The following is a 24,401-nucleotide window of genomic DNA, read 5'->3' as shown; positions in this document are numbered from 1 at the left end:
GCTGTCTTATGGTGATTTATTCATACTTTATCCATAATATATGTGCAACAATGTTTCCATGGAGTATAAACACACATTACAACATGAAAGATTTACAGTCCAACAGCTTGCAGCGACATATCGTGCTTTCATCACAAACAAGGAGCTTCACACAGCCCAAACAAAGGAGGCATTACTTTCTCTGTGTGTGTTGATCCAGTGTGCCCTTGATTCACTGTCATCACACAACTTCTGGCATTGCTGATACATGTTTACAACACACCATGCATTGATAAGCTGAGGAGAATTGTTGGTAAAGGGAATTACTGACAAGTAGCCAAAATGAAAAGAAAAAAAACACTGGATATTTGTATTTCAAAACTTTGAGAAGAGCCAACGTTTGCAGATGTGCATGGTGAATTTGCACAGACCGTATATTTAACTGTGTGACCCCTGCGGCAAGGTTACATTCCGTAAGCTGAAGATATAAGCCTTCACGGTGTGTGCTCATGTTAACACGGGTTTGCACACGCTCTCTTTACATTATACTGTGTGTCTGCCTCCCAGACTCAATTATTCAGGCCTACTTATAGAGACTCCATTTTTACATGCTAGGAAGCGAAGGTGGGTGTGCAGATCAAGGTTATGACAGTACGGCACCCAAGTGATTCAAAACCGCAACCTTTATGCATCCAACCACAGATGCCCTCGCCCAGTGACATCCTGGGTGACTCACCTTGATCGCTCCAAAATTGGTGCCTGACGGCGGGTAACCATGGTTGCAAATGTAAATGAGGTGAAGCAGCTAATCGGAACGGAGGCAGTTCTGAGCATGGCGGCGGCGGGCTCCTCGCAACGTATGTGCCTGGGAACGCCAGCGAGGTCGCGGTGAGGTACCCCTCCACTCCCCTCTCTCACCACCATCTCCCCTCTCCTAAAAAAATCAATGTGCCAAGTGCTGCCAGCGATGTTCCATTATTGCAGGGAGGAAAAGCAATCGCACAGAGCATGGCTGCTGACGAAGGCATTTACGTGGGAGCAGAGCAGAGCGGGCCGCTGGACTGGAAGCAGTACAACTGAGAGGTAAAAGCAAACGGCACTCATTCTGTTCGTGTCGAGCAAATATCGTTGGATAATATGCTGTAGGAGATTTCTTATTTTATGTAGACTACACAGGATGTGTATTTAACACACTCCTGCACACAGACACACACATAGACACACATACAGATACACACACACACACACACACACACATGCAGGCATTGCATACCCACAACACACACGCACACACACACACGCACACACACACATTAAGATGCATATAATCACATACACACAGATACACAAAGTTATACACTGCACTGGTACACTCACTAATTGACTTCAATACCACAACCTGCTACCCTGTGCTACACCACCCTGCTACCCCTCTCTGTGGTAGAGAGGAGTGACAGACAAGCTCATTCCTCACACAGTCCTGCTACTCCCCAGGCCAGGGAGCTCAGTCAAGGAGAGGATGTTGTGCTTGCCTTTGAATGGCCTCTGGCCCACCACCAGGTTTAATCCATTTCTCCTCACTGCCTCGGCTCCACTAGCACTTTGCAGTGGAAAGAAGGAGAGAGAGAGAATTTCTGCACTACATATATGAGTGTCTTCTCCAATTCCTCAGATTTCTTTGTATGGCAACCGTCTCTACACAAGCCATAGCCACAACCAAGACAGCACCACGGTTCAGTTTGGTAAACACAGGCTGGTGTTTCAGCATACAGCATGAATGAACACTGCAGGAAACAACACTGTCACTGCTAACAACATATCTGACTGTGCATCTCACTTCGTAAAATATTAATCAAAATATAATAAAATATTAATATTTTAAGAATTTTAAGAAAATTGCAGAGAGCAAATGTATATGCTATATGCACTGTTTTGTATTCTGGACAATGTTTCAGAATACAGAATGCAGCTCATAAAATTCACCCTTGTAGATGTCATGAAGGGTTAGACTAGGACAAATTTATAGAAAGTTAAGGCAAGCCCTTGCTTAGACACGGATGTTAAAGGCTTACTGATAAGGAGAGCTGATGTAATGCAATGCGCTGTAGATAATCTCCCAGAGACTGTGGTGCTGCACCCTAGAGGCCTGGATGCAATATAACAGCCTTAAAACTCTGAGCCATGGAACCCCAGGGAAAGGGGCTTTCTGGCCAACAATATTGCATTTCTTTTTTTTAAAGGCATGCATTAATTATTTGACATGCAGTAAATGCTAATTCATCCTCCTTCCTAATATTATCATGACAATCCCTTTACAACGCCTCTGTTTCCCTATGGACACGTTTCTGGAAATTGCAGATTGCAGACCTAATTAATCTTCATGGAGAAGAAAACCAGGAAAAAGAAACTGGTGGACAAATGTCAATTAATAAACCCGAACAAGCTAAGGATCTGGAGTCAGGCTTCAGAGGACTGAAGAGCAAACATTTGGTACGGCAGGTAGGACACGTGTGATTTCAAACAGATTTAACAAACAGACATGCTGTGTCCTTTGTGTTATAACAACCAATCGATGGGATAATTGAATGCAAGTGATCTTCCTAAAGGCTGTATTCATTACAGAAAGCACACTACTGGAATCAATTCAGTGGCTTTTCAACCAGGCTTAATCATGCCTTAGCCTGCTTGAGGGTGCCTGCATCACATGTAGATTTAGGACGATGTAGTAAGTAATATCCACCTTACCATCTTAGCATTGTAAATATGTGGGGACAATGGTGCCACATTAGATAAATTAGTCCATCAGCACCAGCAAAGGGAACCACTGGATTATTATCAGTGTCTATTATCAGCCAAAACGTAACAATTAAAAAATAATAATAAATAAACCATAGTCGTTAGTGTAGCCAGCACTGTGGTTGGTATGGAGTGTTGACCAGGAGAATGTATGGCCCAGTCTAAACCTGGTGTCTGCTGAGGAACTGGAAGCAGTAAGCTGTTTGTGGAAGTGTGGCAGAGTGTGGTACGGAGCAGGGCTTGTAACCAAAAGGTTGCTGGCTTAATTCCTTGCTGGGGCCCTGCTATTGTACACTTAGGCCAGGTCCCTAACCCACAATTGCCTCACTAACTATCCAGCTGTATAAATGGATAACATGTAAAAATTGTAACCTGTGTAATTCACTCTGGATAAAAGCATCTACTAAAAGGCCCTTTAAAATACAGCCATACCAATCCATATCCTGGGTTCCCATGTCAGTGTGACATTCAGTTTTTTTTTAATCTTAATTCATTATTCACCTGACTCTGGTATTTGCGCATCATTTATCTCTTGGGATAGAAGCAGTCTGAGTAGCTGTAAAGAGCTCTTACATTGCTTTGCCACCGTGCCACAGAGAAGATCTCTGCTTTGCACAGATGAGCCTTGGTAACAGCTCCTAGAAGGAAGCGGGTGTGCGTTTCCCAACCAGATAAAATATATCGCTCTACACGCCATACATACGAATGTGTTAAAGAATGCCCTATCCCGTCTACTAACGGTTTAAGGGAAAAAAAAAAGTTATTTACGCAGGAATGGCCCAGGAACCCCATGCTGAGCGTGAGCATTACAGACGCATATCGAAAACATCAATTCGCCGTCTTCTCTAAACGTGTCAGGAGGAGAAAAAAAGAGACACGATGCGAGAAGCATAAAACAGAAGGCTTCAGAATCCCGGTGGCGGGTGTGGCGGTAACAAAAGCACAGCCCCCTTCCTGAGCGCAGTGCAGAGTGGCGTTTGACTCGCCAAGCGCTCGCGACGCAGCGGATGCTCGGCTCTCTCCCGCGGAAGATTTTAAGTCTGCCGTTCGGTCTTTCTGAAGGGCACTCTTCTTGTTAAGTTGCTCTAATTTTAGTCCCAGAAGAACTCATCAATTTTTTATGGTGCATATCCATTAGCGATACTGAAAGCCAACTTTTCTTCCATCCCACATAAAATTTATCTTCAAACTGGCAAAACACTGTAAATATAAAGACCTTGCCTCTGCCTGAGCTTTTGTGTTTTATATTTTATGACAGAATACATTAATGAATAGGAAGTGGCTCATTTTTATAGGTACAGTATGCGCTGTATCTGTGAGAAATTTGTGTACCAGAAAATGCAGGACAATCCTAAACATTGATTGCCGAGATCAAACTTTATGAGAATCTTACTGTGTATCCTTGAGTTTTATCTCCTCGGGAGCAGATGGAACACCAGTGAAAACAGCTTTTGCTACCCAGACCTGCACAACAATAAATTGAGCTTTGTTTTAAGACATTCCTCATCCTGTGAAACCAAGCAGCCAAGCTCCTGCTAAAGATGGAATGTTTTCAGTGTATGTTCATTTTAATCAATTCAGTGATGCAACATCATTGTGGAGTTTAATACTTTTTGTATTGTTATTTTCTCAGTGAAAAAAATAAATGGACTGCAGTTTAAACTATCTGGAAGCTGTAACAAAGAGTTGGACAATAGTGTTAGTCACAGGCCAAGATTACATGTCCATCGCTGGTACATGACAGCCCCTCAGTCTTTGCAAGACCTTTGAGGTGATGGCACTGCTTCCATTCAAAGACACATTAGGGACAACAGTATCAATTATATGAAGAAAAGAACTTGTGAAATGATTGGCAATTATGGATTTTACACTATGGTTTGAGAAGTAATAATGATACGACATTTAAATGCTTTGTATCTCAGTAAAATACCTCCTTTGCCATTTAATTGGCAGACATGGAAATTAGCAAGCAATGTCATCATCTGAATCCAATCTATCTAAAAACAATAAACACCATATGTGAAACTTAATTGGCTGGTCAAGATGTTCACCCTATGCACAACAAAAAATGGACAAAAGTGCAAATTGTATTCATCATAATCTAAATTAATACACAAAAGAGAAATCTGTTTGCCCACTTTGCCAAGAGCGATTATGCAAATGTTCCACAGCAATGGTGAGAACTCCTAACACCTCACGCTCATCCATCTGATCACTGTCTCATTTGGGTTTGGGTAGACTTTGGGCTGATTTTTTTGTGCCAAAGCCCTGCTGCCTTGTTTTTTTTTTTTTTTTTTTTGCTTGTAAGACAGACAAACAGGCAGATTGACAGACAGACAGGCAAACTCATCCCCTCACATCTGCTATGGAAGGCAAAAGACAGAGTACACCAAACTCAGTGCTGGCTTAAAAACTTAAAAACAGTAAAAAGTGTCTGTTTTATCCATCAGGAAGAGTCCCAGATCTTTACTGAACCAGCCCATCCGCCCCCGCCTCCCCTTTCTAGCTACTCAAAAAGAAATGACATTTTGGGATGCATTATTCCTCAGAATAACACATCCAAAGACTGTGCCCAATTTCCACAATGTTTGCTTCAGCACTGAATACATTTTTTTTTGTTTGTTTCTTGTTTTTCCATGATTGCGATTATTCTGGGAGTGGATAATTAAAACAAACACACGGCAATCAGAATGTGTGGCAGTTTCGCTCTGCACGTACAGTGCGTTGCGAGGATTCAATCCACGCACATGCCGGCTGGACCGGAGAAGGGCACACGTGCTTGTGAGTGCTGACCCAATGGGAGAGCTTACCGCCTTGGCTCCTGGATTCAGGACAGCATGGTGCATTCAGCCAGGCCGAGATGTGCGATGAGCAGAACTGAAAGAGAGAAGAGCCAGAGTGGGTCATCATTAAGGGCTCATGGCTTTATATGGAAGAACTGCCGTCAGCTGTCTTTCCCCTTGATTTAACAGTGTAGAGCATTTGTTGTGCACCCGACCATAAGACGTCTCGTATGACTTCATGTGTTTTCTGGCTGGACTGAGTCTTGTTCTGGATCATTATATGGTCTATCGTCACCCTACTGCATATGTGGTTGCTCCAGTGTTATACAATGAGAAGTTAATTGATGTTCTATTTGTGACCTAATTTATGTTTTCTCTTCCTACACTAAAACAGCCAGACCAATCAGGAGGCCATGGAAGTGCATATGTCTGCACAGAATTTTGAACAAAACAGTGCTGTCCAACCAATGCAGCAAACATTGCTTACAGTCTGGCTGTTTTTCCCCCACTGACAGGTCCTTGCAGCTTGGTTCCTTACCAAATTATGAGCCACAAATCCCATTATCTAGCTTCATGAGTTTACATTTTGTAATCAACGTCATTATCTTCAAGAGAAATCTGAAGACACAGCTCTTTTATGCTCACCTGAAGGCCTGAAATACAACCAACTAAGGCAAATTCTCATGTCATAAATTTTGTTTTCCATAAACAAAACAGCTTATGGTTTCACACAGTCATATCTCTACCAGCTAGCTTGTACCTTGTCTGGCCAGCTTTTGAATTTATGTGGCCTTTTGCTTATGTTGTACTCTACCTCACTTTTAAGCCGCTTTGGATAAAAGCATCCGCCAATGTATATATAGTTCAATGTTACTTTTATCATATGATTCTCTAGCACCACTCCACAAAACAAAAAAAAAAAAAATAATAATAATAATAATAACTGAAACAACTCTGTAAGTACACAGGCAATTGGCCTATATCAGTACAACTTGTTGCTTTGAGCCATTTAATTCTACCTTATCTATGGGGAAACAGTGCAGGAAAGATCAGGCCACTCATTTGTCAGGGTGCCGGCACAAAACCCTCCATTTTAACCAGCTCACAGGAAGAACAACAGAAAAATGCCTCTGTCTTCTGAGTAAACAACTTCAAAATGCAGGTTATGCAGCAAATCATTACAGACCATGAGAAACAAAATAAAGACCTCAGGGGCTTTCCCTTCGGTAAGAGAAAGTCAAATTGCCGGGGGCAGTGAAACTTCCCCAGCTGGCAAAATCCACACAAGACTGCAGGTACCGAGGTGAATAAACAATAAAAATCTCAGGCACCTCAGGTAAACTGGCCCCATGTGAATAGTGCTGTAGAAACACAAATGTCCTCCATGGTTTTGAGTGACAAATTCAACAGCAATATCTCCTGTGATGTCATCAACTCAAGCCTACAAAAATTGAGAAAAAAATTACTCTGCTGTTTTAATTCACATTTAAGTATTCAATGAACTCGTGTGATCTCCACTGTGCTTGTTACTGCATTAGTTGGTAACTGCAAGCTACTGCTTCAAAACAAGTAAGCTGCTTTCAGAATCTTGAGCAAGCCCAGTCCAAATGTTAATTGCCTCCACAATCACTCTCCGGATTTCACCCTGTACCGAGCAGATGTTCCACTGATATACTCCTATGGCTTGCTTCACAGCAGCCAAGCAGCTTTGAAATGTGTGCCTCTTCTGCTGCAATGAGTAGGGGTTTGATTCTGAAATCCAATCTTTCCACTGCGACTTCTTTTCACTTCATCAGAGTGAAAAGAGGAGAGGGAGTCACTACGCTTATCTGGCAAACAGCATAGCGTGGTGACACGGAGGGTACCGAGCGTGGCAAAGATGCTCTAAGCGCTACATGTTCCTCTAACAATAAGGCATATCTTTCCTGTGCCAAGATGAAGGAGGTTTGAGTGACTCAACAACACATACTGCATGCCCCAATCCCTCACCTCCCCCAACGACCCATCAAAGCAGCCCGCATCCCAGCCCAAGATTCCATGTGTCCTTTCTTACCAATAACAGTTACAGTGCACCGTCAAGCACATATTCATTGCATGGCTATGGGGACAGATTTGCTTCCCAGCACACTGGTCATAAATTGTTATGAGAGATATGTTTTCAGTGCGTAGTGTAATACAAAGGAAAAAAAGAAATGGAATGCTAGTGGGGGTCTGAAACCAGTCTCAAGAGGATGATGCATCACAGATCAGTATTCTGCACAGAGCCAAAGTGCCAGACAAGGAAGGGAGAAAAAGACAGAAGCTACTGACCATGACAAAACACCAGGCATTACAGAGGGCAGGCACAAACACAGGGGTGACACTGTTCACTTGCCCTTGCAAACAGAAACTACAGAAAGCTGAAAATGTACATTAACACACCTGGCTCTGTGTGAACACTTTAAAAATCACCTTTTCCTCAAAAGCAACCATAGTTTACTGCATGATTATCTCATAAATATTATCATATCATTAATGTCATGACATACCCATCCCAAGAAAAGGTGATTGGACAAATGAAGCACATTTCTTGACCAGAATGGTCTGTTTTTCATAGATCTCTGTGCACTTGATAGTCATAGCTTGTCTCCCCCACCACCAATGTACAGCATACACTTGAGAGACACATGGCAGACATTTTACACCAGAATGCTGACCATACATCAGCTGAGGTGGAGAGTGTTTATTTAACAAATTGGTCTAGTGGATGATTTGAAGGCTAGAGTGGAAATGGTGGAGTGGAAATTTGGCATGGACTGAAAGGACCTAGCTGCTCTGTAAGTGCTATGGAATCTTTAATGACCGCATTGAGCCAAGACCTCCGCTTAATGTCTCATCCTGCAGCATAGTGTCCCCATCACTGCATTGGGCTGAGTACTAAGTTTCTGCTGACCCCCACCAGCAACACCTCCAGCCTCAGCCTTGCTCTCCCAGCAGGCCACATGAGTATTAATCAATCCCAAATCTGTTTAGCTTTCACCAATTGACAGGAGCAGGTACCAGGGTTGTATAGCTGCTGGCATAAGAGTTAGGAGTTATTTTGACATTTAATGCAGCCAAGCAGTTGAGAACTTCTCCATTCTGCTCCTGTGTATTCAGGCGTAAGTATGTCTCTTATATTTCTGATGATCATGTTTGAAATGATAATCCCCAGAAGAGAAAATGAATAAGGAGTTATTTTGACAGCTGGGTCTCTTGATAATATGAATTTGCCCTGTTCCCCAGAAAGTGAAGAGCCAGCGGATATTCTCTGAAGGGTAATGTCAAACGACCCAGGACTCTGCCAGATAGCTCCTGGCATAGTATACCCAGGCTTAAATGAGGAGCTCTGATTTCAGTCTTGTGCTTTAAAACAGAGGTTAATTATAATCTGGTGTGATACAGACCCAGCCTATTGCCTTATTTAACTGTTCATTCCTATCATTCTTCAGAGGAAAGGCTGACCAAGAAATCATTACCATTTTGAGGGAAGATAGTTTCCCATGAAATTGTAGAGGAACTAGCAGCCCTCTCCATCTTGATCATTTGGAAGAGCTGGAGTATGGCTAAATCTTTACATATCAGTGAAGAGGCAGTGATCTGCTGAATCCAAACCATTTTGAACTTACAAACAGCCAATAGGCCGGTAAAACCATTATTGTCTTTGGTTTACTTTCCACTGGATTCAACTGACATTTTGTCTTAACTTTGACTGACAAATACGCATTAGTCATATTTGTTTTTCCTTACAGAAATTAGTTAGTTGATCACCAAAATCAGCATAAAATGGTATCTCCTAAATACAAGTACAATGTTTGTTTATTAATGTTTTTTTTTTTTTAATTATTTCAGTGAACACTGAACTGACAACTGACTTCCTCTAGAAAAAAATAATATGGATTTATTTGGGGTCAAACATTTTAGAACTGAATGAAGGGGGTCATTCCTAGCCCTCTCACGTGCAATGCCTCCAGGATGACTGCAGGGCAAGCTAACGACAGAGGGCGTCTCCACACCATGAGGAAAGCTGGCACTCTCCCGCTCTCCACTTTCCCATCATGCTCTGGACACCTCAGCGCAGCTTCACCCAGTTAGGATGCGCCACTTTGAAGTAGGAATAAAGAAAAAGGGAAAACTCCATGTAAGTCCCAAATCAGGCTCTCTCCTAGCATCTGCTCATGGCTGCTCTGGTGTGTTTTCACAAAGATTCCCTTGGCAGCTGATGTACGTGAGCACTCTCTTTAAACTCCTGCCATGTCGATTTCTTGCTTGCTGCAGTCACTGGTCAGCACCCAGCTAAAAGCTCCTTAATTCAGTGAGTCAACACTGGGGGCTAAGCCTTGCTGGCACAGGGTGGCCTGCCTTACTTCCTCCTTCGCCTCTTGCCTCTGTCCTGCATTCACGTGCCACTCCTGTCAAAAGACACAGCCTTGCCATTCATAGCACACAATTCAAAGAAAGCTCTTTCATTTGCTTTTTAAGCGCTGTTTCAAGGAAAACATATACTAAAATGCAAAACACACACACACACACACACACACGCACGCACGCACGCACACACATACACACAAACACACAAACACACACATGCAGACTGATAATTCAATAGTGAGCAATAACTTTATCTCCTCTCAATATTTATAATTCATTGCAGGGAAAGGCATGCCTTTTTGTCCCAGTTTCTTTAATTAAATGTACAAAAGCCAGTCCGCAGTTGTTTTTTCGGCATGTCTAGTCTGTGGCATTCATTAAATTTTTACCATTATTCATAATGAAAGAGTTGCTGTGCTTGATGCCAATTACAGCACGGGGATGTGAACGTGTCTGTGAGTATGCAAGACTCTTGGACCGCACAAGTATTTTTCTAATGTCTTCAGTACTTACAGGACTCTCTTCTAAATAAACTGGTAAAGGTACACCACTTTACCTCACAAAAGGCTTCTGTAATGAATGCTTTGTGAATTTGAGAGTGTTTGCACAAACAGCTGCCCTTGCTGTCAAAGTTGTCTGGAATGTTCTCAGGACAGGCTGAACTGACAGACATGACACTATTTCTCTGATGGGGAAAAAAAAAACCCTTCAAACAGGTTTGCGTGTCCTATCGACACATCCTTTTTGTTGGTAGTCAGAGGTGACATTTCTGTCCAAAATATGAGCATTATTGACATCTCTGGCAGAATAATATAGAGCTAACAGGGTGTTGGCTGTGATTTTATCTGACCTTTTTAAGAGCTGGATTATCATGGGGTGACTCCACAGCAGAGAGAAGTGGCCCACCTGAGATTTAGACCACCAATTGTCTGACATCACTCCTCCAATGATACCAATCCACCGCTGTCCACGCACCAAATCTGAACTGAACTCAGTCTGAATTGAGGGATAAAAATGCTTAACGCATGTTTGAGAATACCTCGCCATGTGCAGAGTCTCTCCAATAAAGGCCGCACAAAGAACAATACGCAGAGCAGCAGTGGCAATAGATCAGGGATGTCAAACCATCAGTCACTCACAAAATTCAATTAAAAGTTTGGAGGCTTCATCCCCTGGTGAAACTTTAATTGAAGCCTAGGCTGCTGTCAGGAAACTTTGGGCGGCAGTTTTGTAAACAGCACAGGGTGTCCCGCGGGGAATCTGTGGGTTATTTCTGTACACTTGATTTGTGTCTGCTGACTCCATATGTGGGCCAGGGAATTAGTGTGATCCTTCCTCTCTAATCAGAAATAGGGCATCGGCATCAGTTGACGTAGGAGAGGCTTCAAAAGTAAATTAGGGAAATAGGCTGCAAACACACATAAAAGGCAACACTCACACTCTATCTATCTATCTATCTATCTATCTATACCTACCTGTCTATGAAACTATGAAATATGACTACATGCAGACATCATGCAGCCCAGTTTATTTTTCTTTGCACTGAAATTTAAATTGATTGTTTTTTTTAAGGTGAGATATTTTTTAAGATGAGATTAATCTTGATCAATCTCTAGAAGATGAAAAGACCGCTGGACATCTAATCAATTGAGCTGAGCTTCAGAATGGAAGCCCCCCAGCAAATCCTTTCCTTGGATATGAACTGATATTGAAGGAATGGCATCTTTATGAGTCAGTCATTGCATAAGTCTTTAATTATTTAAAGCTCAGCTTCACGGCACAATAGAGTGCATTGACATATAATCTTAATGAATACAGACGAGTTGCTGCATGCCAATATCCATTTTTCACTGCTCAGTAGACCTTTGAATGGCTTATGTGAATTCATAGTGGGATTATTGAATTCCATAACCTTATCATAAGGAGCCCTTACTTGTTCCAATAACCACATTTCCTCTGCTGGACCATATCTGCTATTTCACATCTAGTTCATCCGACCGAGCCAGGGGTTTTATGGGAAGTGTGACATTTGGAGCAACACGTTTGGTTTCAGTGAATACGCTGCAATAAAACCGTCCAAATAAATCACTTCAGCACAAGATTAATTATTGTTTCCATGCCACAACAGCGAGTTCACCTTCACCTCGACCGGTCTCAATTGGGGAAACGAGCGCGGGGCAGCTTAGCATGTCTCCCCTGTGCTTTTCTGATTTAAGGCTGTGTGTGGGACTCCAGCGCAGGCAGCCATGATGAATTAGAGTGGCCATTACATGCCGCCAGTGACAGACGCTTGTTGTTAGAGTGTCAAAACCCAGAGCTCAGGGGAACAGACACGGGCATAATAATAATATAAATAGGAACAAAAACATGCTGTATCACTGAATGAGCAGGACGACACTTATGACATGCAGCCGTCAGATACTATGAAGCACAATGGAAGAGTGAAGCTCCGTGAACCCCGTGACCTGTGGAGCTACCATTTGGTGTCCATCATTGACTCGTCTGAGCCAATCAAAAGACTTTGCTGCTCCACAGGAAAACAGCATGACAGGTTCAAGTGAGAAAGTCACGGAGAGTTAGATTATGCCTTCACTCATTTTGGGGAGTCATGAAGTCTCACTCTCCTGTCATGACTTCATATAATTATAATCTTACTCACTTTTTATTCATTTATTTTTTTTTTAACAGGAATTCTTACAAACATTTCCTATTTATCACTATTTACTTATCTTACTTGAGAGTTTTTATACCAACCACAAGGGACAGTAAAGCTTTTTTGAATTTGAATTTGGAATTCATCCTTAGATGAATTCTTCATTCCTTCCTTGAACGCAGCTTCTCCTTCCCCCTCCACTCTGCATCTCAGAGCTTGCTTTCACGACATCTGAATATTAGAGATTAGCGGCTTCCACTCAACGTGCTCTCGGATCCTGGCTGGGTATCAATTATCCTCTGCACGCCGCCTGCCCAGACGTAGACACCGCCAAGCCTCAACTGGTGACACCACTGCCATTGGCTGTAATATCACAGAGCCCCTTCTCTATGTGTGAGTACGTGCAGCTACGGGAACACAGCTAGCTCTGCGTCTTGCTTTGAGGGACCCAGCATCGCAGGAGCCTTCTCACAGAGCCAAGTTTTCATGCCTTTCGATTTGTCAGTCAGAGAAGGAATTGTTTAGAAAATGGCTGACTTTGATTTTTTAGCATGTACATGATAAAAAATGAAGACATAAATGTTTTGCCATAACATGTTGTGCTAATCACCGGCATAGAACAAGTAGCTTTATGCATGCTTCTTTTACCACTTCGTTTTGGCAAAGGCTCTAACTGTTCTGACTGGCTGGTGGGATTCAGTCTGGATATAAATATGCTCTTTCTGTATTCCATAACCTCATTGACCATACAGCCTAATTTAGACTAATGTTTCATCATGTCTGTGTAAATTTAATTCAATGCACAATTTCAGCTTCTCAGAGCCAGGCTCTCCATGACTTCCATGTTACAACTAGTAAACTAAAATTCAAATAAAAAGTAAAACACAAACATTTTTAACACATGAAGGCCATGTCTACTTCTTCACATCTTCCAAAGTAATATTTTTTCATGGAGGGAAAGGGCAAGGCCAGGGCAGCATAAAAAGCCTCAACTCCTGACCATTATTTGAAAAGGTGGTATCTCACAGAATGCTTCATTTTGACTAGAATGGCATCACCACTGCTGAAGATCTTGCATGGACTTTTGATATTTGATCATAAAACATGTAGACTGAAGCAATATGACTGAAGACATGAATAGTGTTGCTCATTAGTAAGCAGTCCAAGATACGCCCAGCATCACTGACCGTGGCCAAACACGCATCAGCTGGTCTGTCGCACTGGGAGAGAAGGCCGGGACCAGTTGAGCTAAACCCTCTCTGACGCAGTATCGCCCGATACAGAGTTTTATTGGAACGATAAATCACTTCCGCAGAGAGGGGAAAAAAATGGAAAACAAACGCATAAATCATTCTGTAGAGGCAGTATAAATCAAGGCGCATCTGAACGACTTCCCACGTTCCCCATCTGCGGGCATTCCAGATGCCTGAGTCATAAATCGCGCCGCTGAGACTCCCAACGAATGTTCCTCCACTCTGTGCGCTGATTATTTGTGTGTGGCCCATTGCGATTGACACTATTACGACCAGTGTAAAAAAACATGAACACCATGGAGTAATATAAAGGGTGGTTTCAGCTTGAACATTCAATGATTTTTCGGCTGCAGTTAACATGAGCCCTTAATCATACTCAATACCAGTAACGAGGAGTGGCTCAACGCTTTGACCATTACATATATATATATACATATATATATATATATATATATATATATATATATACATATGTAAAGTTATTCATCTGATGTTCCACTTACTTGGGACTTACATCTGACATGATGCTAGGGCTTCTGTTTTACATAATTACTACTCATTTTGTCCTTTTATAACAGTTATCAATAATCTTTCTCATAGAACATTAAGAAAATACAATGTTTTATGTGAAAAATTGTCTTTAAGAAAAAAGTTGCCATACTTATTGTAGCAAAATTAACTTCATTATGAACCACAATTTTTTGCAATAAAACAGAAGGAAAACATCAGTAAACACAAACGTGAGTGACTCAAAAAATGAAAAAAAAAAAAAATCACGCCTTTATTTAAACTGATACGGGTGCAGGCTTGGCATAGGAAAAAGATGAGCCAAATGCTGTCAGAGAGATGCTGATTATTTGTGCTAAAGAGAGAGGAATTAATGGCCCGGTTCATGTGCTGTGACAGGTTGGGTTGGGTCAATAATGGTGCTGCTCCACAGATGAGGAGGCCGTCGATTTGGGCTGACCTCAGTGCCTTGTTGAGGGGGGGATTGGTGCCTCGTTGGGGTGTATATGGGTTTAGCATTTTGTGAGGAAAGGTTGGGTCGCAGTTTTACCACATTAACTCTGCTGTTGACATAGTTTGTCAGGGGAAAGTACAGCCATTATCAAATTATTCTAACTATAGCAGCTTTTGTACAGAAAATGAGTAATGAACAAAGAGATGACTCACTCCTAAAATCAGCCTTTTGCCAGTTTATCTGTTAAAATCTGTACTGTCTAAGACAGTTAACAACATCCCTGGTAAATTTAACAAAAACTCTCCCAGAGCACATACTTGTAAGCCTAACTGGCTGGATAATCATTACATCTTTCCTTTAATTATTTTAATGAATACAGTAAATGTGCTTTGGGATCATTCTCCCAGGAAACATCTCAAAGCAGTCATATCACTTTTTGACAGGTAGATGAGGTCTAAGAACAGCGGAGTGTTTTAATGTGTTATTCAACATTTTATTTGACAACCATCTTGGGAGCCAAAGGATGTTTTTTTTTTTTTAATTTCCTGGTTTGACCTAAAAATATCACTAAATCCAAGGACTACAGTTGTGATTCTGTGTATCCTCCCACTGTGACTTTTCAGGGTGAGAATATCAAAGTTCATGCCTAAATGCTCCTATCACCTCAAAGCCACGACTAAAATTACGAGCGGGGCATGTCTGGATGCAGTGAAAAAAAAACAAATGGAGAGACAAAAATGTGTTTCTTTACACATGGTCCCAAGCAGTGCATCACCTTGCGTTTGGGCTGCTTAGGGTGGGGGGTGTCAGCTATGTCAGGCCGTCAGCACGGACAAGTTCTCGGAAGTGTGGCGGTGCTCGGCAGCTCGGCAGCCCAGAAGGCCTTTGAAGGGCCAGAGTCCTGACTTTGTGCGGCACAAATTGCCGCCTGCTCAGATACTGGAAACAATGCCTGATGGGTTCAATTTAGCACATAATTAGCTCAATTAAGAAATGGAGCGCTCGACTGGAAACTGGAAGCGGGGGACCCTGTGGCCGTGCGTGACCAGGCCCACTCATTACCCATACAGGTGCCTGTCTTCACTCTGCTTCTCCCCTGGCTGTTCGATTGCAGGTTGTTTTGCCTGTACAGTTGGCTGCCTCCTTGCAGCAAACTGGCAAAAAGTCCAACCACCCAGATAATTCACTGCAGAGCACAATCCGGGAGTTTATTTAACCTTTGTGAGAGGCTAATGATGTGTGTATCTTTATGTGGGAAATATATCTATATATACGAGCATGCATCCATACAATTCAACCACCCACATCGACAACATCATTCAACATGACAGCATACTTTTGAGATATAACAGGAATGAGATGCCAAAGTGAGCTGATATGAAATCTTAGTGATACTTGCTCCTTACATTTCTACACTGTCTGAGGTAGAGTGCCATGGTGCAGTTTAATGGCTGCGTTGCTTTGTGGTCTAATTAGACTGTTTGACTGACATATCGGCGTGGAAAGGTTGGGCGTGTAACTGCTGTGAAATGGGCAGTGAGGAAGTGTGCTCATCTGGAGCTTTGGGAACACAGACACACACCTTTAAAAACCTGTAGGCCAATGATTTTCAGTGGTTGTCTGGTTTACTGAAGTTAACGATAGCACAGCAGTAATATGCATATTGATGTCACACCATTTACAGTTTCAGAAGGTATGAATTTCCATACGATCAAAGTGTGCAGGTTGCGTGTGATGTGGTTATATCGGTATTTTTATGTAACTTGGAGTCTGACGAAAGGATTGCACCTGGCTGTGTGCTGAGGTTGTTGCCCCCTCCCCTTGGATATCAACAGGGAAAAGAAAGGGGGTAGGTGGGGTGGAGGAGGGATGCCGTGAACAGGTGATACAAGAAGGAAGTGGTAAGTGGGATTTTTATAGGTGTGGATGGGATCGATTTGTCTAGCTTTGGTTAATTGCATAGGGACGGTCTGACAATTCTCCTCCTCAGTCTTCGTTTGGAACTTTAATAAGCAAGGTGGAGCAATTTCATTTCTTGGCACAGTCTCTGAGATACCAAACCCAAAATGAAACACAGATAGCGATACGGGGTGTGTTTTGAAATGCACAAGTGTACAGTCCATTCCATCTGCATCCACTGAAAGCTGGAAACGGTAGATATTCATGAACAATGAGTGGGAAAGTGAGCCGCAATCATACCGTTACGCAACAGCCCGAAGGACTGAACGCACATCCACAACTTTAGGACACAAAGCTTTCGGAATTCGGAAAAAAAAAAACGGAAAATGAAACCATTTATTCTTTTTTATCTCCGATGTATTTTTCCCTCCGTAATTAGTCCAAAGTAGACATATTCCGAGGGCAGTTTCAAATCCTGCCTGTGACAATAGCTCTAAAGGGAGCCGATAAATAGCAGAGGTTTATCCATGGAAATTTTCTCACACTATTTTTGTGGGGGGGGGGTGCAGTTTTGCAGTTTTCTCTCCCCCTACCTTTCCATCACGGCGCTTATCGCGCGGGTGCAGCGCTTGCCTTTCTGTTCTGCCAATGTCACGCTCCCATTCATTTGCGAGCCTTCTCTGTTCTCGGGCACAAATCAGCGCTTGCCTTTGTCTTTGCGTGAACGAGCGGCTGCTCCTTATTGAAACCCTCCACCTCTCCGCCATTCTGCTCCCATCTCCCCATTGTTCTCCGTCGCCTGCTTTAGATTATCTGCGCTGAGGCGAGCAGAGGCAGCGAAGTAACCCGCCGCCGAGGCGGCGTGCGCTGCCAAGGCGCCCAGGCTACCGCCAAGCTCAGCCGCAGCCGCCGCTGCGGGCGCTAACACCCTGCCGCTTCTACCACCACCGAACTGCGGTAATTACGCGGGAGGACGCCACTCGAACGGGCAGACGCGCCCCGGTCCGTCCGCTGGGAGGTGCGTCGGTATTGGGGCCGAAGCCGAGCTGCCCGGGAACAGGGGAGACTTTGAAACTTTCAGAGATGATGCTGTGGACAGCGGTGAGCGCCGGTAGTGACGAGCAGCTTTGGGGAAGCACTCGCCATTGGGCTCATTTTCATATTCCACTGGAATAAGTCCTCTCTCCTCCAGCGGATATGAAAATTGGAAATTTTAAGAAGGGGATTAGCGCCTCTATATGGCTGATGTTTCATCCCCGTCCGCCCTGAATGCCGCAGAAGTTCTGTCTGCACGTTCCCCAGGGGGAGAATTCAGCCCTTCCTCCCGACAATTTGATTTCCAATTCATCTGCTTCAGCGGAAGTTACATGAATGCATGTGATTAGTTTTTGCCCTTTCCTGGACACCAAGGGCAGAAGTCGATCTGGAGGAAAAAAAGAACGCACTCATTTTTTCCATTTTTCTGAGTTCTTTTTTTTTTTGTTCCCGCTGAAAGGCTGATGAAGTTGAGCTAATCCCCCATGTGTATTGTGACAGACAGCCTGAGCAGATGAGGAGGGGAGAGGCGCTGCGCTCGGCTGCGACTGCGCAGAGACACACTCTGTCTGCCACTCTCACCCCGCTGCTAGCTGAGGAGGGAATGGGTCTCCACTCTCCCATTGATTTCCTGGCAGTATTGGATGACTGAGCTGGGGCTCAGAGGAGTGCGGCCTGCTCTCACAGACACCTGGGTGTAGGATGTAGGGCAACTGCATTACTCAAGCCAGGGTTTAGCAAGAGGAAGCTATATCAGTTACACAAGACACACCTTAATTCATTCACTGTCCCCTCCATTACAGCCACAGACCACCCTCAGCTCTTCTCTATGTAGAGTACTGCATATAAATTTATAATGTGCGTGTGTGTATATATATATATATATATATATATATATATATATATATGTATAAAATTTAACAGTGTTCATGCCTTCCAGGACACATTTGACTGCTTTCTGAATAATTATCAGCACTTTGCCTCACTGTTTTCTTTTAACATATGTACTTAATTAAAGCTTGAAATTAACTTCAACTTTCCTAGATATAGGATTGGATAAGTATGAGTGTTTAGTTGGACGAAGCAGCAGGCAAACACATAGCCTATGGCCATTGCAAAAAAAACCCTTTTACCAAGTTTTGCATCCTCATTGTATAGTGCAGCAGTATAGTGAGGGGTCAGGGGTCAGAATTTCATTATACTGGCAGGCACCAGACATGCCATTAGTGAATTCAACAGCAAAATGCACACAGTGCGGTCCCAAGAAATGAGAAAATGCAGACGTGCTGAAGCAATTAAACAATCGCACACAATGTCATTGTAAAACAGCAGAGGTCTTGATGCCAGACCTCTCCTGCTGTTGAACGTGGAAGTAGGCTGCGGGGACCATACTCGTGGCCTGAGGGAAACTGAGGATTGTTTTTCATCCCACAAGGCGGAGCGAGCGAGTTCAACCTTTGACCCCATCAGATCCAGGAGATTAGGACTGAAGCTCACCACTGTGGTAATAATAGGGGTATAAGGTAACTATAAACTTGTACCGAAGAAGAGACACACTCCCCACCAGCCCACCACCACACCCCTCAATCTGACATCTACAATTTGAATGGGGAAATACGGTGTGAAGGAAGGAGAGGTTAAGAAAAGGCAAAATGTATTTTAAATAAGTTAAAACTGGCAATAAACAATAATAATAATAACAATAATAAAAAATTAAAATCTATGCAACCAAGGAGTAAAAACAACCATTCCCACTTGCTTTTCTTTTTCTTTTTTTGCATGTATCTTGTCTTACCTGGTGGGCATGGCTAGCCAGTTCAGCAATAACCCAATTTTCCAGTGCCTTACTTGCTTTTACACAGGCCCACACACACACAGGCGCACACACACACACACACACACACACAGATTTTCATGATATTAATGATATGTCTGAGGTGAACTTGATGACAAAAGCTTATCTATTGCAAGGTTCTGTTAAATGAAACATTGAACACACAAGGCCCTGAAAACAAATACACAGTCATACACATAAAAAAGGAAGATAAAATGTCCATAGTGAAGATTGCATCTTCGCATACAGACTTGCAGAAAGAAAATTCTATCATCTGCCACACAGTAGGAAAAATTGGTTCATAGCGTGTAGCTTGGGAGCAGCACACAGCTGTATTCCCTGTGTGATACAGCATGTTGCAGACACAATGTTAGGAAACATTTCAGATCGACGGCTCCTGTTGCAACATGCTGCCTGTCAGGAGCAGCCTCTCATTCATCAGGATTCCCTTCCACACACATGATCAGCAAGAAGCGAAAACAGATATCCACACCTGCACTATAAAACAGTCTCTATGCTTTTCTCTATTCAAGTGAAAGAAGACCCAAAAAGGCAAATCAGTAATGGCATTCTGAATAGCTACTTATAATGTTACATCACCTAAAAAAATAATCTTGCCTGGGTTTCACTCAGTCTCACTCAGACTATGTTCTTTATGTTCCTTTTTCGACATACTGTATGACATGCAAGCAAACTGAGGTACTTAATCAACTGTGAAACATGGTGCATATTGAGCTGCAAAGTTAGTGAAGCATTACACGTCTAGATAAGGCTGTTACAGTGCATATAGGAAAAAAAAAACGACAACCAAAAAAAGCACAAAAAACTCTGAGCCGACTGGGTGGCAATCATCCAAATGAATCCCTGACCCCAGGGGAAGATTAGACAAACAAATGGAAGCAAAAATAAAAGAGAATAAGAAGAATAGCACAAATCAACACTAAATGGCTAATGCATTCAAGGTGATAATTGAATGCTAAGGTCAGGGGTGGATTCCAGTGGCCGTGTTTGGGAACATTGTGAACAGATGCCTTTGCTGTTATGAAACCTTGCTTTGGCAGACATTTTTACCTGAAGATGCTATGCTGGGTTTTCTATATAATGAAGACGGGAGTGACCCTCACCAGACAATGCTTTTGTATTTACTTTAGCGTACTTCTATCAAAATTAACCCGAGACACCGGAACTGGCCTCTTGATTGTCCGCCTGCAGCATCTACCAGGTCCATCGGATTCCCTACAAAAGCAACAGCAGCATAATCCAAAGCAATGGTAACAGGGGTGGTGGTAGGACTGGACAGTGTTATGTGCGGTCACTGAAGGCCCATGGCCCAGAGCCACAGAGGGACAGTTTAACCCTCGGATCACATGCTGCGCACACAAAACCGCGCAGGAGGCAGCAGCGAGGCAGGGGCGCCGCGGGGGGCGGCCGCGTTTCGGCTCCGTGGCAACAAACCCCTCCTGGGCCGCAGCTCCCCTCTCTCCATCTGTGAGTGTCCTTCCAGGGAACCGCTCGCTCAAATCCCTCACTTCAATCGCTTGGACCGCGCCGGTAGTTTAATTAAGGATCTTTTCTGAGACAGTCAGAGAGCCCCAAGTTCTGACAGCAGCTACGTTCTGAATAATACATCATCCGCAAGGAAAGGCAGGAGATTCGCTTTCTCACAAATAATAACTGTGCAGTCTGCTCTTCAAAATGTCACTCGGCACCATTCCCCCCAGAAATTGGGTTTATCTAGATGGCTGGTTGAGGAGCAGGGGGGAGGAATTTCGTGTCAGTCTGTTGTGTTTTACGTCTTTTTGGGTCAAACGAATGCAGAAGGAGGTGGATTCTTGATTTAAATGTGTTGTGTTTGCCCTGGGATTTTGGAAGTGTCTGGGTGGGGGTGGGGGTTTTGTTGTGAAGAATACAAATAAGCTTTTATGTCGAATGAAGAGGTGCTTTTATTTATACTGAAAATTAAATGTAAAAATCAAAGAACCATAGCCCTTGAATATATTACAGTCTATTTAAATAAGACACACTAATATGAATAAACCACAGATCTTTGTACACATTATTTGAATATTAGTGAGCATGTCTATATGCCAGGTTGGTTGTATGCTGATGTTGGCACTGTTTTTTTTCCGCTTTGTGCTTAATCGCTGAAGGGTTACTTGCAATGTGCATATGTTCTTGTTCCTGGAGCTCTTACAAAATGCAGTGTATGTGTCCTGCCATGACAGCTTTGTATGTTTCTGTAGGTGGAGCGTCTGCAAAATTATATTATTTTTTTTCTCTCATATTTAAGTAGGAAAGACTATGCATATTGTCCAGTATTGGTCTTTTTTTAATGTAACAGTATTTTACACAGAAGATATGCCTTTAAATGTGCATATCATTACCACATCACTCTTTACCAATAAGTAATCATGCATATGTACATAGTATTTAGTATTGACTTTAACAGGAAATATGTAGATATTTTTAATTGGGATTTAGTTACTTCAAAGTAGTCCTTTTTGTTCTCTATACATATATGTATATGTAGAGAGACAAAAAAAGAGAGACAGATATATCCAAGTGTAATGAGTCTGTCAGTTTCAATGTGCAAATGGATTTGGTGCATGCAGAGTGCAAGACCACCAGCGCAAATGAAAATCCTTTGTTCTCGGTATACCCGGAGCCTCAGCGCATTAAATGAACATTAGAGATAGTGTTCGTCTGGGGCAGGACGTGGAGCAGAGGCTATGACATCACTTCTGAGGGAATCCCTGCTGCGCACGGCAAGGGGTCAAAGCGCATTGCACTTAGTGTCTGTAATTCTGAGAATCTGTTCTGCAATAGTGGCGCATTCTGGGTCGACACAGGGTCGTGTTACATCAGACAGGACGATTACAGAATAACTTGTATGAAATTCCATAAAGCACAGGTATACGCAATGCAAAGTGAATGAAATCAATGAGTAAAAAGACAGAATCTCCAGTGTGCCAGGGTGGAGGGAGCAAGTTAGAATGAATTATCTCAAAACAAATTCCCTAATGTGGTGTACACTTCAGATCAATGTTTCTCCATGTTGCAAAATATGGATTATGCCAACATTAAAAAACAGTGAAGAATTAATCAGCTGGCACTTACCAGCACTGACTTTTTTATGGCATTTTGATTTTGGTCTCCAGTGTGCGTTTAGGTTCTGTGCCTTTACACCGAAGGTCAGAAACTGAAATGGCAGGTTTGGTGGGTTGAGGATAACCAGGAAAACAAATGCAAAAGCGGGGACAACTGCACCAGAGTTATGAGGAGCTTTTGACAAGTCACAGGATGGAAGGGCTGCGGAGCAGAGAGCTGTGTGAGGCGGACCGAGGGGAATCGGTCCGGCTGCAGCCTGACAGCAGTAATTTCCTGCCACCGCCAATGTGACATCCGTCACTGTGGCATATGCTGCTTCCCGTGCAGTGCACCGAGGGATCATCCAATCAAACGAGAGTTTTAACGACCGTGGGCAACCAAGTAAACAAACTTGGGTTGGCTTTGACTGGAAAGTCAGCGACTTTCTGGCTGCATGACCGTACATGACTTGCAGTTATGAAAGGAAGCGGGTATAATAGATCAGAGTGAAAAAGACCAGCATTACTGTAGGTGAAGGTCGATATTCCAGTTCTCAATCTCCTTCCTCCAGACCCGAATGAATAAATGCCTTTCATAACTATCGTGATTAGGGATTCACAATACCCTGCATGATTACGGGTCAGGGGGGGTCTGAACTATCCATTTTACAGAGCCTGCCTTCAGTGACTAAGTGTGCTATATGTAAGCATACTGTTTTAAGGGTTGCATAAATGATTCAAAGAATATTAAAATCAAAGAGTACAAGTAGGTCTTCCAAGAAGCTATGTGATGTAACCATTCCAGTCCATTCACAGTCCTGTACATATATAAAGGACAAATTATTTCTCAATATCACAGTTTTCTTGGAATCATATCAAAGTTTGAATGTGGTATGAATCAATGCCTCGCGCACGCATGCAAATGTCGCTCTCTTTAATTGCGATTCTAAGCAGCGGAGCGCAGGAGTAAAATGGTGGCAAATACAGAGCAATCCTCATTCAGCCATTCAGCTCCCCTCTCTTTGCAGCCAGGCAGAGCCTTCCTCATGACATGCACGCCTGCCCTGAAAAAAACTGACCGTGCAACCAGAGGTATTTCTGAATTTCTGAGAGACAGCGTCTGTACAATGCCTCTGGCTGAGAAAACTGTCTTAATAATAATACATACATTTTTTTTTTCATTCTGTGTTTTTTTTTTTAGCAGAGTTGATGGGGGTCAGGAAACAACAGTGGCACTGTGAATGTAATCAGAGCAAAAAAAACGCCAAAACGGATCAGGGTGAAATCCAGCGGTGGTGCATGTAGGACGCGCCCGCCTGCTGGAAAGAGAGTGGCGTATAAACGGGTATTTTAACGCCCCGTAACGAGCGCTGGAGGTGGGCCTGGGAGGGGGGATGACAAACGGCATCAAGGGAGAGCTGCGCTTACCTGCGAGGAGGCCACACCCCACGTCCCTGGCTGCCCAATCTCCTCTTTTTGCCGCTGCGAGAAGCAACTGAAGCGTAGCGGAGGGGGGGGATTCACGTGGGCGAAACAAAGACGTTCGCACGCGCTCTCTGCTCTCCGCGAGAGCAACTCGTGAGGATTGTTTCGCCGGAGCTTCCAGATTCAGAGTCAGCGAACCACCCTAATGTGAGGCAGCTGTGCAGAACTATGGAAAATAAAACATTTTTTTCTGGTGCAATGAAAAAAAAATAGTGAATGTAAGCGAGGATAATAAGCAATGGTGAAAG

The 24,401-nt window shown here is 43.1% G+C and overlaps 1 protein-coding gene across 1 annotated transcript in view; it reads right to left on the bottom strand.

The window, feature by feature from the left end:
• Positions 1-24,401, bottom strand: part of lingo2b (leucine rich repeat and Ig domain containing 2b) — a 254,816-nt gene that overhangs the window by 204,417 nt on the left and 25,998 nt on the right. Inside the window, exon 2 of the mRNA XM_036517277.1 lies at positions 5,586-5,652. The gene's annotated coding sequence lies outside the window, so the exon portion shown is untranslated. The remainder of the gene's footprint in view (positions 1-5,585; positions 5,653-24,401) is intronic.

Source organism: Megalops cyprinoides, chromosome 22, assembly GCF_013368585.1.
Source record: "Megalops cyprinoides isolate fMegCyp1 chromosome 22, fMegCyp1.pri, whole genome shotgun sequence".
In the NCBI taxonomy this organism is placed as follows: Eukaryota; Metazoa; Chordata; class Actinopteri; order Elopiformes; family Megalopidae; genus Megalops; species Megalops cyprinoides.
The sequence above is the reverse complement of the archived record's forward strand: the minus strand, read 5'-3'. Positions and strand labels throughout refer to the sequence as shown.